Genomic DNA, 16,224 nt, shown 5'->3' on the forward strand with positions numbered 1-16,224 from the left:
CAATGCAAAAAGCTAAAACTACTCTGTATGCAGCAACAAAACACTTTTGTGAGCAGGAAGAGAAACCCTTCTGCAGCTGACCTCTCTGTCTTTATTCTTTTACCATTTACTGCTTAACACTAAAACAAATCATATTCTGCAGGTACTTGCTGCACTGTAGAACGTTTAAGGCTTAGTCTTCTTCTGACACTTATTTTGAGCCTCAAAGTAATTTATTCAGACAGTTTTTCTGTTCTTCCATTACCATCTAGGCTAAGCCACAGGATTCTGAACTCCTCCTGCAGAACTGGCTTGGGCAAAAGTAGGCTTTTCCCATCTCCTGGGGCTCTATATCAAGCCAGTATATCATTCTCTATTACACTCTGTTATTTGCTGTAATAACATGAAAGAGAGCAAATGCATACAGGAGAAAGAATTTCACAGGGTACAGTCATGCAAATTCTACATTCTTCTCTATTTGTTTGAAGGCTAGAAAGGCAAGCTATTTTAAAGTGATAATTGACTTCTATTTCAGCCCTGTAAAGAAAAGAAATGTCATCCACTCTGGGTAATTAATTGCATTACATATTCCCATACACCCACATACATTTGGAGCAGGAAAACACAACTCTCTGACAGCTACACTGGGCTAAAAAATAAAAACCCAACAGAAACATTTAGAGATTTCAGATCACCCAGATGAAACCAGACCCTGATTTTACTGACTTGTGCTGGAGGCAATAACCTTTAACTAATAATTTTCTTTCTATACATTTGGTGAGGGGCACAAACCAGTTTTTGCATCCTCACTTCACAGAGCTCAGTCCTTTGATGTCATTGAGGTCCCTACACTTCAGTTAGGAAGAATATCAGCTGTTCTCTGTTTTGGGAGATTGCTGTCTCCAGTTCATTTGAAAGTACTGCTCAGGAGCAAATAAAACAGATTTTTTCACTTCACAGACTGAAGTAGGTCTTAACATTTTTTATGGTTAGAAAACAAGAATTGGAAATAGAAATATCAGTTAAAACATAAGCAAATAAACTACAATGTCAGCTGTTGTGACAAAGCTGAACTGTCATCCCACGTGCTCTTCATCTTCCTTAATTTTTTTTAATTTTAGATGTTGCTTAGGAGTAGATGTTACCACCATTTTCCTTGTCTCTGAATGAAAGGTCAGACCATCTTTTCTCAGGCCCTAACTTACCAAGTCCAACTTCCTACTTCCTTTTCAACCATGACACTTTAGAAAGACACCCTGACTAAATACCATTCCAAAAGACAAGTAATTTACCACATTGAAATATAAGTAAAAATGTGGTTCTCCAGGCAGTCCATGGAAAACACATGCTCCTGCACAGCTGTTCCTATCCTGCCTTCACAAAATGATGCTATCCAGTGGAGCCAGGTCCAAAGGAGAGGACTTGGAAAGGCCACAGCCCTGGAAGCACTCACACATGGCAGTCTCTGTCCTCCCACTCACTGCTTCCCACTCCCCCCAAGAGCCTTAGGTTCCTGCAAGTGCAAGAAGCAGCTCATCTGGCTGTTGAGTAGCAGAAGAGCAAAAGGGCATTAAATCCTGCAGCCTGTTTCCTTTCACTTGGTGCACAGACCCAGCCCATGTGTTCTTTTCTTTCTGTAGGGCCAGTGGCAAACAGCTGCAGGTTCTCCCTGGCCACAGCTGCAAGCACCCAAAACATGCTGTAAGACTCATATGGACAAGCAGTAGCATCTAAATTTAGTTCTAACACTACTTCTTTGTAATTCCTTCCTTCTATTAATCAAGAAAATCTGGTATTTGTTATTTGAATGAAAATATTAAAGCCAAAAAGCATACTAAAATTTTATACAACAAATCAATGTTTAATTCAAGGAAAGACATCTAGCCTCCAATCTCACCACTTTTGCAGCCAGATCTAAGAGGACATCATGGATACAGATGGAATTCTTCAGTGTGGCAGAGTAGGACCCCAAACTAGGCAATACCAACACAGCACATCAGTGCTGCTGCCCAGACTCTCTTCCACTGAACACCTGTGCTTGTGTTTCCCAAGTCAGCTGTGGCACAGATCACACCTTCTTTGCCTGCCTAAGGAAATCTCTCATGCCAGCTAACACATATAGCCAGCCCCTCCTCTAATTCTTGAAAGTCTGTACTACATTTGATGAGAATCAAATCAAACATTAAGAAGAAGAAAAACACCAAATTCCTGTGTCCCAGCACGAGGATGAGGCCCAGAGAATTACATTCCCAAATAAGAGGTGCAGATACATGTTGCTGCTCAGAGACATCAGTGCTTTGGGGAAAATTGTAACACACAAAAGGGGCTCAGTGTTCAACACAGAGGATACAGCACAGTTTAAAACAAGCACCCCAAGAAGCTGGAAAGGAACCTGTTACCAAGACAGATGCATTTATAAGATGCATTTAGAAAATACATCTCGGGAGACAGATTTATGTAGATTGAAAGTATCCAATTTGAATCAAAAGTGCCAGATCTGAACAGAAGCCCAACACAACACTTGAAGTGATACTTATTCACCCATCTATGTATTATTTTACTTCTGTTGCTACTGAAACAAATTGCTAAGCCTCCACCAGAGCAGAACTGGATGAAAGCTCTAAGGCATTCTAGGACATAATAACAAGGATCAAAGCATCACATTTAGAGATGCGATGATTGTCACTTGTCTAAAATCATCTGTGAGTGTAGCCTTGTGAGCAAATGAATGCAGAAAACAAAACTGAAACAGGGAAACAAAAAAAAAAAAACAAAAAAACAAACAAAACAAAATGGACCAGGAAAACAAAACAGAAACAGAGAATGTTTAGGATTAATTTAGTTGCTGGCCATTATTGGTTTATGATGCCTTTTCTAGAACCCCAAATAAACAAGCAATTGTAAGGGCAGAGTTACATGAAGGCATAATCTTTATTAGTCTATTTCCATTTAAAAAAGACACCTATATTTCATATCAATTTAAATACCCAGTTAATTATTGCTATACAACGTCCCTAGCCAAATGCACCCTCATTTAAATGAAATTTTTGTTGTAGTTCATAATGTTCCTTTTAAGCAGCAGTCATTTCCATTTGGTCTTAGCCTAAACATCTTCTCTGGAAAATAGCCCAGTGAAGCAGATTTTCTTATTAAGCATGCCCCAGTTAAGTGATGTACATCACTATCAGCTCAGCTCCTTTATGATTTTCACATATTGAGCAGAGCACAGGGCACATTTTACATTGTTTTCAAACTAGTCTGTCCTTGCACAAAGAAAGTACATGTTTACATTCATTTTAACAAAACAACATCAAAGGTATGAAATCTAACCTAAATAGGAAGACTTCTATTTAGTCCTGTGGATTTTGTTTTTATGAAACCACCCAATTTCCCTTTTCAGTATTTTACTGAAGCGAGTCTCTGAAGAGAAACTGACTTCTGACACGCCAGCACCCCCAGCAGCACAGCTCTGTGGAAGTGCGAAGGGGCTCTCTTTCCCCGGGCATCTGGAAATCACCTTTATAACCCACTCTGTGCTCCAGCACTACAGAAAACTTTTTAATATTTAATTTAATTAAGCTAAATTGCATTAAGTTAATTACTGCCTTTTTTTCTGTGGGAAAGAGCAATTCAATGATGGCCCCATAGTAATTTCCTAAGGTTGCATTTCTGGCACTTGGCAAGGAATCTGAAACAAGTGTTGGACATGTGTCTTATTTTCACAAGAAGATTACAGTTAAAACCAACAACCCTTGCACATTATATTAGATTAGAATACCAGCACTTCTGCAGCAATGAAATTAAAAATAAATGCTGAAAAGGTAATCTAATTAAAAGCTGTTACGTACTTTAAAGAGTGTTTAGATGTCTTCTGAGCGTTCCTCAATACTGACCTAAAGTCCTTATGTGTTGTTTCAGTACCAAATTTGATTTTCTAAATTAATTGCAGTCAAACAACTGGGATCATTTCACAATCCATGTACTTTAATTTTTTTTTAAATGAATGTTGAAAATACTAAAGAAGTTAAGCCATAAGACAATTTTCTGATTTGATTTTCCCATCAATTGCAAATAAAATGGTACTAGGAAAGAAAACCTGTCACTATGAATAGTTCTCTGAAGTGTGGGCTAAATTCCAATTTAACACCATTATGTGCCTATATTAGTCCAGTTTTCTCATTTTATCATAATAGTTCAAGTTTAAATTCCAAACATTATTTGTGAGTTTGAAAAGGTGCAGCCCTTGTGCCAAAAAGTTAAATGAATTACTTTTGTACCATGAGAGGTTGAAACACAGCCATCTGGTCCACCAAAATTGGTCTGAATTTTTCAGTATTCTTTAAATGGCACATGCTGAGAAAAAGCCTGCTCCAACTGAAGTAAGTGGCACAACGCCCACTAATTTATATAAAGCCAGGATTTCTTCCAGCATGTCCTAGTGAGAACATTTTGCTTTTCTGGACTATGCACAGATTTTGTACTGGCTACAACTGTGTTGGTTGGGTGAGATTTTTTTTTTTTTTCTTCTCCACAGAAACAATAAAATCAATTTGTGAAGAAATATTCAAGGTGGACAGATTCAAACACTGGCAAAGCAGCATGTTTTCTTGCTGGTGTTTGAATAGCAGGAGATGGAGGATTAGTCCCCTGTAGGTAAAGGGAAAGGAACACACGTCTCAGTTTTTGTCAAGTCCAAAGTATTGACAAAACACTGAGAAATCTATTTCCTTGGTGTAACACAATATCTTATTGACTGTCAGCAAAGGGTGGAATTCAGGTTTCTTGAACTGGACAACCACTGTACCACACTTCTGGTAATGCACCTCTTTTAAAATGTACACATCTCACCAAAGGATCACAGTTTGTGAAAGAAAATTATATATTCTGGAGTAAGGCAGTGACATTTTCACAAGAAATGCTCTGCTAAGGAGTAATACCTGCAGTTGTTTCACTTAATTTAATTCTGGCTTTACTTTATTTACAGAGAAAATGCTGCAACTAGATAGCAAAAAGGTTAAGTGAGCAGCAGTTTCAGGTGCAGTGGCACCATTTCCAGAGACTTTATCCCATGCTTCACAGCAATGGGACAAAGCCAGGCAGCCCTGCTGGCACAAAAATATTTTGTGTAATCACAGTAAATAGACAAAGACAGTAACCTGTGATTTCCATGTTCAGTTATGGTTCATTACCCAAATATGTAGACTATTTAAAGGTTATTTATTTCACTGCTCATGCTAGAAATAAGGTAGCAGTTGTTTAGATGTCTATAAGCAGGCACACACACATTTAGAAGTATATCTACACAAGTTGGATTGCTTTGTAAATAAGGTTACTCTGAATATTTTTAGATGCAAATCAATTCTATTTTCCACTCTACCAGTAGGATTAAATTTCTGACATTGATGAAATCCTAAGACTCTAAATTTAACTTGGTGATTCGAGAATGATTCATAATGAAACCCTTCTTTTTCATAGCAGTGGGATGCCACCTGTTTTATTCTGCTTTATTCTGGAGACAGACATTAGAGTGTACCCATGATGAGTGGTAATAACAGTGAGATTTTAGTAAGCCTACCAGGTAATGATACTTCAGCCACGTTCTGGGGGAATTGGAGAGGCTAAAACTCTTAGCCAGAGGATTCCACACCTATTGCAGAGCACAATGTGAAAGAGCTTATTTGTACAAGTGTACCTTTATAAAATTGATAATTTGTAAAAAAAAAAAACAGATCTGGGAGCTTTTCAGAAAAGAGAAAAATGAATATCAGGTTTTTACACATTAAAGAGCTACTGAATTTCTCTCAAAGATTAAAAAGGAGAAAAAAAAGAAGCTGAGTCTTGAGGAGTAATCTGACCTTTCTTTACAGTTGGGGTTCAAAAGTTCTTTACATCTTTTGTTGGGGTTTTTTTGGTTTTGTTTTTATAAATATTTCTATTCCTGTTACAGGTCAAAAATTCCAAATGTATTTATCACAGTGTCATGAGTCTGTAGGCATTAGTGAAGTGTCTCATAATGAATATGCCTACTGCTGCCTAGCAAGTGCATATGTGGAACATGTGTATGTCATCAACAAACACATAAATTAATTATATTAATTTCCTGTTATCATATTTTATGTATTTGAATTCGAGGCTTTTATGCACTAGGATTAAACATTTATTGACATTTTTACTTCATTGGTAAAGATTAAGTCCAAGTGAATTTTCCTCAACAAGACAGAAAGTTTGACTCAAGCTGTTTTCCATGAGGAAAAAAGTTGAAACACAGTTAAACAGAGATACTTCTGTAAAATTTTCTTAATTTAAATAGCCAACAGATATTTTTCCTGATAGTTTTACACATGATATTTCTCTGCAGACAGTTGTCACACAGAATCAGAGAATATGCTGAGTTGGAAGGGTCCAGCTCCTGGTCCTGCTCACATACCTTAGCTGATGTTTATGATACTAGAAAATTCAGCCTGTAATCAACCATGGAAAATAATGGTTTCCAGTCCCCCCTCAATTAATTACATCATATAAATAAAATTTATATTAATTTATAACCTATATATATATATACACACCACACTCATTTCTTAGGACCTGAAATTCTACAAATGAATGCCTACTATATTAGACCAGTTTCCTATGCCTAATCAAGATATACAAGAAAATCTTCTCATGTAAAATATATGGCAGCCCTGAATAATTTAAAAAGGCTCAAGTGCCTCACTCTCTTTGATATCTAAATATTGCCTGCCAGAGGAAAATACAAAGAATGTCTCTCCCCCTCTTTGAAATTAAAAAAAAGTATCTTTAGTGGAACCTGAGTCTTATTTAGACCAAACAATTTGAGGGAGGGAGGAGAGGGGGAGCTGCTCAGGCATTTTATGATTCTTCCCAGAAAAAATATTATGCTCCCAGAATTTTAAAGTAAGAGACACCTTTAGTAATGGTCCAGTCATGTTAATAGTAAGATACTGATAATTTTAGCCTGAAATGATAGAGTAGAAGGAAAATTAGGACATATTTAAATTGGTGTTTTTCTTATTACAGTACTGCACAGTATTCCATCCATATCATATTTTTAACTTAAATCTCGGTTTCTAGGTTTTCTTCCCTCTACTGTCACTATTTTTCAGAACTGAAGATCATTAGTATGTTAAATGTTAACAATTTGGGATTGTTAACAATCCCTTTAATATTAGTCTATGAAATTATTTACAGCGAATAATCATTTATTAAAAGTAGTTTATTAGAAGTCAATAACCCATCATCCTCCTACCCAAAAAGTTCAAACCCTAAAGAGACAAGAACAATTTTAAAGGAAGGGATTTAAGTAATTTTGAAATGCTGCCACCTTCAAACACATTTTTTTTCTCTGGGCAGGGACATTCCTCTAGACCAAGCTGTTCAAAACCTTGTTCAACCTGGCCTTGAACAGGAATGGGGCATCCACAACTTCTCTGGCAACCTGTTCCAGTGCCTCCCGACCCTGACAGTAAAGAATTTGTCCCCCATACCCATTCTAAGTCTACTCCCACTTCAAAGCCACTCCCCCTTTTTCTAACACCACATGCAGAACCATCACTACATGAAGAATCATCTGTATTATTTATTTTTCTAATAAGGATTTGTTTAAAAATAATTCAGTGTTTTTATCACTCTCTTGCCCTTCATAGGCTGATATATATCATTCAAAAACATTAAATAATAAACTAGAATCATCATGAATAAATTACAGCTTTTAAAGGCAAAAGAAAAAATATTGTCACTGGCTTATAAAAAAAAAAAAGCCAAATTTATTCCCATAAGTGCTGACAGAGTACTCTGAACTATAAACAGGAACTCTTAGAAGAGTAAGAATCTGACATTGAAGGAACATCTAAGTTCAATTTAAGGATGAGAAACTGGGCAAGCATTGTGACAAGGCAAGGTTCAGACAACCTTCAGAACCAATTACATTGTCATCTGCCTAGGCCTTTACATCATTGAATCATCACATTTCTTGTAGAAAAAGGCAACAAACTCCTTCATACACATCTGTTGACAGTCAATGGAGACATCTTAAAGAAACATTCCGAAAAGGAGAAATATACAGAAAGGAAAAATGACACATGCCACATAGGTCTGAATGCTCCTGCAGCACATTCTAGTGTTCTCTATATCCATTACACTTTTAGGATGGGAGGGTACCCAAAAACCAGAGCTATGGTTCTGGTTCATTACTCCTACCAGGGTGCAATGCAAGTTCAGAACAGCACCCTGCATCAACAGCACCTGCACGTAATGGTAACTCAGCAGAAGGGACACAGCTCATCACTTCCACTCAGGCACCAACAGCTCAAAGGCACAGTTACTGCTCCAAAAGCAGTTCCAGAATGATGAGAAAAGTCCCACATACAAGCAAAAGTCACTTGTAACTATTTTCAGACTAAATATTTTTAATCATTTCAGCACTAGATATTCCCAAGCACACATAGCCTGGACTACCCTTAAGTCCTGTCTCTGAGTGGCAGTCCTACACTCCCTGCTCATCCTGTCCTGCCTCCTCCCAGCAGAGAGCTGATGGAGGGCAGGCAGCTGGCTGGGCCATGGCACAGGGGTGCTCCAAGGCTTCCAGCCCTGCAGGCACTGATCCCATCAAACTCAAGGCAAGAAAAGCCAATGTTTCCCAAGGATGGGCTCTTGTGTCAACTGCTGGGATGATAATCCAAGGGGAGCTCTAAGAGGCAGTATCTCCCAGGCTAGTCTGCTCCAGATGGGTTGGCTCTCAACAGGTCCCCACAGGCCTTTGGGAAATTTTGCTTTCTCACAGAAGAAAACATGAGTGTGCTAGTTCTTAAAAATGTGACAGGATGCTGCCCCACCTAGTGGGAGCACTACTGTCCCTACCTCTGCTCGCCAGGCAGATCAGGAAAACTTTGTACAAAGGCACATTGTGTATTTCTAATCATTTGTTTAAAATATCCTGACAAGCAGATGTGGGAAGGATTCCACAAGTGGTTTAAATTAAAACACTGAGATCCTAAAAGCTTAGAAAAGCCTTTAATGGAGGAGAAAGTATTAAATAAATGCTTCCTACATCTTAAATGTTTTCATATGCAAATACTAACTTGCTGTCTATTACATTATGTTAACCAAATGTAATTGGAGAAGGAACCTGCAGCATAAAAAGATTAACCTTCTATCTTTAATGCAACAATTACTCCATGTTTATTGGCTAGAAACTGGATGCATACTCATGTTTACTACAAATTACAGGTAAAAATATCTTTTTAGCTATTTGAGTTGGTACCATTTGCCTGCTCCATGCTTTCATACATTTTATCTGCTGAAAATAAAAGACTTAAAGTCTGTCAGTTCTATGCAAGTAATAGAGAGCTGACTCCCATCTTTCATTTTCATCTCCCAGATGCATCTAATGCCAAATCTGTTACCTGCATGGCTGCCCTCTCAGAGACTTTGAACTGGGTATTTTTTTCCCACATTTCGTCTGGCTTTTTCTTTCCCAAAACCAAAAAATCTCCACATTTTTTGTGTCTGAAAGACAAAACCAAAAGCTGTTCCTAAGTCAAAATTTCACTAGCCATTCTACCTGGCACAGTAGAACTGGCACCTTGTTGTCTTCAACTGCTATTGTCCTAATACACTTCACACAGAGACTGAACAGAAATTATTTCCATGTCCAGGTGTGTTTTTTTTAAATTTAATATTTAACTGCTGAATTCTTCAAAACCTATGCTGGCTTTTATTTAAAGAGATGGTCTTAAGAACACCCTAAAGACTGATACATTCTGGGACTTTGCAAAGCAGGTCCTTAATGGTCTGTCACCCTCACAGAAGGACAGCATGGCAGATGGAGAGGGACACCCTCCCCTAAGATGCTCAGAAGTCTTGGATGCAATCCTCCAACATAAGAAATCTCCCCCAAAAAGAAGAAAACCCAGCCTTTTGACTCCAGACTTTCAGTTCTAAAAGTCTCCCAATCAAAAATATTAAAGAACACTAAGCTCACTAAAGCTTACCTGAACAGCTAAATGCAATTTAATTACTTAACTCCCAGGGATGCCTGACAGCTTAACTAAAACAACAGAATTTATAGCAACAACTTAGAAGAAGATGCTGTGAAAGTTCAAGCATTTCCTATCCAGACTAACAAAAGCCGTACTTCTCGAGTGGAGACTGTTCTCTGCCTAATGTTTTGGGCAGCTCAGTGCTTCTCCAGCAATGCCTATCCCCAGCAGTGGCTTCCCAGCACCTGGCTGGCATGGCACACCGTGCTCTCCTGGGCTCCCCAGCCACGGAGGTGCACAGCTGACCCAAACTGACTCCAGGGACAGTCCATACCAAATGGTGCCTGCTCAGGTGGAAAAGCTAAGGGACTGCAGGCATTTGTTATCTACAAGAAGTTTGTCTTTTGGAGCAACACTACCCATACTGAAGCCCTGTTTCCTGGGAAGTGGCTGAACATCTCTTCTTGATGGGATGTAGGGAATAGGTCTCTTGTTTTCCTTTGCTTCCACATATGGCCTTTGCTATATTAAACTGTCCATGAGATTTTTTTCCATCTTGGTTTCTCCTTTCCCTTGTCCTGCAGAGGAGGGGACTGATAGAGCCATTTGGTGGGCACATGGCATCCAGCCAAAGTCAATGCACCACAGTCCTTTTTGGCATCTGGTGTGTGGCATGAGGAATTTGAGATAAGGAGTTTGAAGAAGGAACAGGACTATTCCTGAAGACAAAGAAGTGGCAGAATTAGCAAGTGATGAACTGACCTGAGCCCCCACTCCGTGTCCCCCTGTGTCTCTGGAGGGAAGGAGGTAGAGAATGGAGTGGTGAGGGGAAGGTGTTTTAACATTTAGTGTTTATTTTGTCACTATCCTTCTCAGATCTGATTGGTAATAAATTAAATGAATTTTCACAAAGTTGAGGTCTGTTTTGCCCATGACAGTCATTGGTGAGTAACCTCTCTCTGCCCTTACCTTGACCCACAAGCCTTATATTTTCTCTCCCCTGTCCATATGATGAGGGGGAGTTACAGAGCAGCTTTTGTGGGCAACAACTGTCCAGTGTCCATCCAGGGTCAACCCACAATAGGAGAAGCAATGGAAGAACCTGGACTCAGAGTATCCCCTTGCACTTGAATGGAAAAATCTGTTTCAATTTATAGGACAAGTTTGGATGATCCTCATAGCTTTTTGTGAGGAGCTATACTCTCAGCATGCTGCTCCCAACACAGTGTCCCAGAACACGAGGCAGTGCACCAAGCTGAGAAACTGTGAACAAGAACAGCACAGTGTGCCCTGGAAATACAGGGATTTGGAAAGGGCACCTGCAGATATTGTGGTACATTTTGTAGGCTGCCTCTTAGCAAAGTCCAGCTGCGGGTCAAAATCAACAAGGATGAACATTTGACAGTTCACCACATCCAGAGCCAAGGGCAATTGCAGAGTGGATCCATTGCTTTGGCCTGTATTCCAGTGGCTGAATGACTGACAGGAAAGAGGAGACCTTCACATATTAAGTATGACAGATAGCCACCAGCAAGACAGTCACATTAAGCATGACATCATGATCCCAAGGTGTGGGATATTTTCAGTTCTCTCAGTGACAGAACCCCCCACCAGGCACAGCTTTCTCATGGCAAAAAGCATGTAAAGATCTTGTGCTGCTTCCAACAGGAAGATGCTTTCTAGAAGTGACAGCTATTCAAACTACAATAAATAAACTATTCTATGTATTAAGAATAAAGGCTAGTCTAGTAGATGGGAGGGAAAGCATTGATAAAGTAATAAAATTTTATCAAAGCAAACTCAAAAAGAGCCAGACAAACTTATTGAAGTATCTGCATGGAATGTCAGAGCTAAAGAAAAGTTCAGAGTGGATTTACTGGCCCCTGACACCCAAGTACGTGCAACCACACCAGATCATTCTGTTCCACAAAGGATTTCCCTCTCCTTGTCTGAGACACCACTAAGGAAAGTATTGCTTTTTCCTGTGTGTTTTCAAGTTACTGAGACCTTAAGACTTTTTCCTTCCATGAATCATTCCAAACAAATTTTTAAAACTAGAGCCTGTTCACCTGACCTACAAAGAGACTGTAAGAGCACATATCTACAGAAATCTTAAGACTGATGAGATCTTATCATCACCAGAGCACAGACTTCTCAAAGACTGGGCTGTCAGTAGGTGTTAGAATCACCAACTCCAAATAAAATCCACAGAATCTCTCCAATCTCCAAAGTACACCCTGGCAACTGGCTGGCTGTAAGGATCTCTGTCCCCCAGAGCTGTGTTTGCGGACTTTGGAAGGACTTTGTGGGTTACTACTGCTGTGTCAGCCTGGATCTGTCCCTCTCTACTATCAGGGAGAGGCAGCAGCTGGTGGGGTTCCTCCTGCTCTGGGATGGAAAAGGAACTGAAAGGAACATAGGAAAAATGGCATCCCAGGCACGACTTTCCAGAGAAGTGCATAACATGGATCCTGCAAGCAGGATTATGACACCATCCAAAGACTGTTACCAAGCAGGATTTGCAGATGAGCTTTTCCAGGGCCTTCAGTTAGTCTCCCAACATATCATAATTAGATTACAGAAGACATTTGGGTAGCCCAACTGCACAACTTGGTCAGCTGCACAAACTGCATCTCCTCTTTCAGTCCTCATTCTTTAACCAAATGCAGACATTTGAAAAAGATAAAGCAATGTCAACTGTTTAGGAACATGCAAACAACTTTCAAATCTGTACTTTCTATTATGGTCTAATAGGTTGTTTTGTTCAAATCCTCCATTTTCTAAAAACAAAAACATAATTTCTTTAAGCTGAATAGTTTTCTGGACAGTTAACTGATCTTCTTATAACCATTATTGTTCCAAGATTCTGCTTTCAGAAAAGGGAAACAACACTGCAACTCTAAAGCATTTCAAAGTATAAATGGATTCCCACACACCCAGTCTAAGAGCACCTCTGAATCACTTAGCCCATGAGCTTCCAGACCTGTTCTGTGTCCTACACAGTGTAGACAGAAATGATGACTGCTTTTCCAGTTGCTGTTGTTAATTGAAACTAACAGCCTGATACAATCACATAGCATGACACCCTGTACAAATTTATTATTTTGGCATGGAATCATCACTCTAGTAAAGACATTTCACATCTGGGTGAAAAAACAGATATGGCTTTTTATGAGATGGCAATGACTTCATAATTCTTACAAAGACAGACTTCCCTAATGAAAAGAAAATAATTTTTTTCTAATCCAAAAGACAAAAGTACAACACAGCATTTGTTTAAATAAAGGATTTCCTACTTGGGACTGTTTGTGTGTGCAACAATTAAAGGCAAAGGAGAGCCAAGAGGAATGATTAGCACAGAATAAGATACAATACCTCTGCTGCATGTTTGTTTTCCTTAAGCAGATTTTAAAGTTTCATAAATTTCCAGTGGCTTACTATGCTGGTAGAGCATCATTCTGACATTTTGATTTACAAGATAAAAACCCCCAAAATACTCCTTTAAGGATTTGTTGAGGTTGTTCTATCACGCATTCAAAAATTCTCTGTATGCACAGATGGTGTTATCCAGAGTTAGTACAGCCTAGCATCCTGCAAGCATAAGAAAAAGCAAAAAGTTGCTTCAAGAACAGCTCCAGATTTGGAAATAGACATAATCTAAGTGTAGATATTGCGTCTTAATAATTAAACTTACTGAACACTTTATTGCAAATTCTTCCACAGCAGAGATGTGAACTCTGATGAAAACATTGGTGCTTATGGAAAGGGAGGCACAGCAATATGCAGCAATATTTAGCAATGTGATCTGAAACTAAATGAAACCTGCGGTCTGGAAAAGGACTCTCATAGCCTGATTAAACCACTGGCTCCCTAATGACATTGTATGACACTTATTTTTATGTTATTCCCCTTCATTTTCACTGGTAGTTATGCAGATAAAAGTATTCGTGATGAAATATTCCCACCCACGATAATATATTAAGGACACATTACTTATCACTTATATAACACCAGGATTATTTTTCCAAAAGAGGATTGTGTAATACAAAGGATTACCATTCTTCAAAACAGAAAGTACATGCAGAACAACAGCAGTTAGAGGCAGACTGATCAAATGCTTCTTTTGCCTGAAGTGCCATTATATGGCAATTTAACACAGCACTGAGTAAACTGGGACTAAAGGAAGGTACACAAGGCAACCTCTGTGAAAGGCTGAAAATCTAATTGTTCTGCTAATAAATGTTTAAATTTTATCAATAATAATAAATCAATGAAACATTTAAACTGTTAGGGTCTTTTGAGCCACCATTGATGTTACTAAATACTCTGCTGAGGAAATGCAGTTTGGTTAATAAAACAATATAAATTTACCTCTCCCATCAGGTTGTGGGTGGTTATTTCAACATCCTTCCTCTCTGCTGAGGCACTGGCAACTCTACGCCCGTGGCTTGCTGGAATTTCAGCAATTTCAGCTGACAGAAAGTGTTACAGTGAACAAGGCTTTATAACCTCTCTGAATTCTTCCACTTTCTAGCAAAAGCTTTGCACTCACCCACCTTTATTTTTGTCACAGTTGCTAGGATGCCTTGGCGACAGACACCAGAAATATCTATGATTTGGAGACAAAGCTGGAGGCAGGTGTAATCCACACCAGACCAAAAGGAGGGCAGGAGGCCCCTGCCAACAATCACTTCACCAGCAGAGATCCCTTGCAGCAGCAAAAGCATTACCTGGGATAGAGCAAATTCACTTGCTGCCATCTCAGACTCTGCAGCTCACCTGCCTCAGAAGGAACACAAGGAACAGATCCAGCCTCCCACCACTGGGGAGGAAGGAAAAGTGCCTCTCAATTTGGACACCCACCTCAGCCAATAGCACTGGTTACACCCTGCAGGCTTTTCCCCTCCTTGCTCTTGGTCATCCTACTGAAGCAGTAAAAATAGATCGTGGACCTTATTGCTCAGGGCTGTGCTAGCTTCAACTGCAAAATCTGCCTCTTGCCTGGGGTGTTACAACCAGACACCACAAGCCTTTACAGAGGATCAGAGCTGGCCAGAATAGCTTCCAAAGACCCCAGTGATGCTTCCTTGGTGAAGCTCACGCAGATGCTGGCAGAGACTGTGCTAGAAACAAAGCACAAATGATGTATGCAGTTTTTTGAAGAGCTCACACAAAGAGGGCTTTTTCTTTTAAATGTTGCTCATAGACTTCTGCATTTTAAAAGTCAATCACAATCAGGCAATTATTTAGAATGAAATATAATTTTTCTGGGTGATTAATGAAAATAATTTCATTAAGTGTTAAACATCTGTTTTGAAGGAACTGCCCCTTATTTACATAAAATCTGTGTGTCATTCTACAAAATGAATGCTTTCTCTGCTAACAGTGTTGTAGAAGAAGAGGTTTGTTGCATTGGATTCTTACAAACAACCTTGCTTTCTTCACGTTCTCATTGCAAGAAATTTTACTGCCAGACTGACTGTAGTAAGAAAATTACAATGTATTGCTACACCACAGTTAAAAATCCTTTTGGCCTCTAATGTTAGACAGAAAAATGATTCTGAGAATAAAAGAACAGATGCTGACAGCCATAGCAATTCTTGATGCTCATGCCAGGAAGCCATATTTTTTTGAAAAGGCCATTCATAATGTGAATAGTGCTTCATGTGAAGAGAAGTCTACTATAAAAGACAGTATATATTTGTAGCTAAAGGGATCCCCCCCCCCCAATTGATTGAGGGACCCATTGATTTCTTTTCCCCCTTTATCCAGATTTGTTTTACAACCTCTTTTTCTTACATTAGCTGCTTCAGTGCTCTGAACACTTCTTGTTTATACATGCTGCCTAAAACAACAAACATTAAGCAATTCTTAATATAAATGGGGAAACATATTAGCAGACTGGTATAAGAATCCACGAAATGTAAACTTTTAGGAGATGAAATTCCAATAAATCTGACTATATATTCTTTTTTGAATTAGTTTTCCCCCTAAAGGCATCCACCATTGCTGACCCCCTCATGCCCTGAAAGAGAAGCATCAGTTGTAGCACTAGTGTAGATAGACAACAGAAGCCTTGGCAGTGTTTTCAATCATGATATCCAGACTAGACAGCATTGACAAAAAGATCAGATTTTCCCAATCTACAAAGAAAACAAACATTGCCAGGTACCTCCTCATTTGGTGGTGTACCCTGCACTCTGTGCATAGCAGGACTTTATTACCAAGCTATGCCAGCTGTACCTCA

At 39.1% G+C, this 16,224-nt stretch overlaps 1 protein-coding gene across 5 annotated transcripts in view; it reads right to left on the reverse strand.

The window, feature by feature from the left end:
• CRACD (capping protein inhibiting regulator of actin dynamics) overlaps positions 1-16,224 on the reverse strand; it is a 130,209-nt gene that overhangs the window by 92,334 nt on the left and 21,651 nt on the right. The window contains exon 1 of one of the 5 annotated variants that reach the window (XM_066548413.1): positions 14,349-14,363. The exons of the other annotated variants lie outside the window; for them this stretch is intronic. The gene's annotated coding sequence lies outside the window, so the exon portion shown is untranslated. Of the gene's footprint in view, positions 1-14,348; positions 14,364-16,224 lie in introns of those variants that run through there. 5 annotated transcript variants of the gene reach the window in all.

Source organism: Molothrus aeneus, chromosome 4, assembly GCF_037042795.1.
Source record: "Molothrus aeneus isolate 106 chromosome 4, BPBGC_Maene_1.0, whole genome shotgun sequence".
Classification (NCBI taxonomy): domain Eukaryota; kingdom Metazoa; phylum Chordata; class Aves; order Passeriformes; family Icteridae; genus Molothrus; species Molothrus aeneus.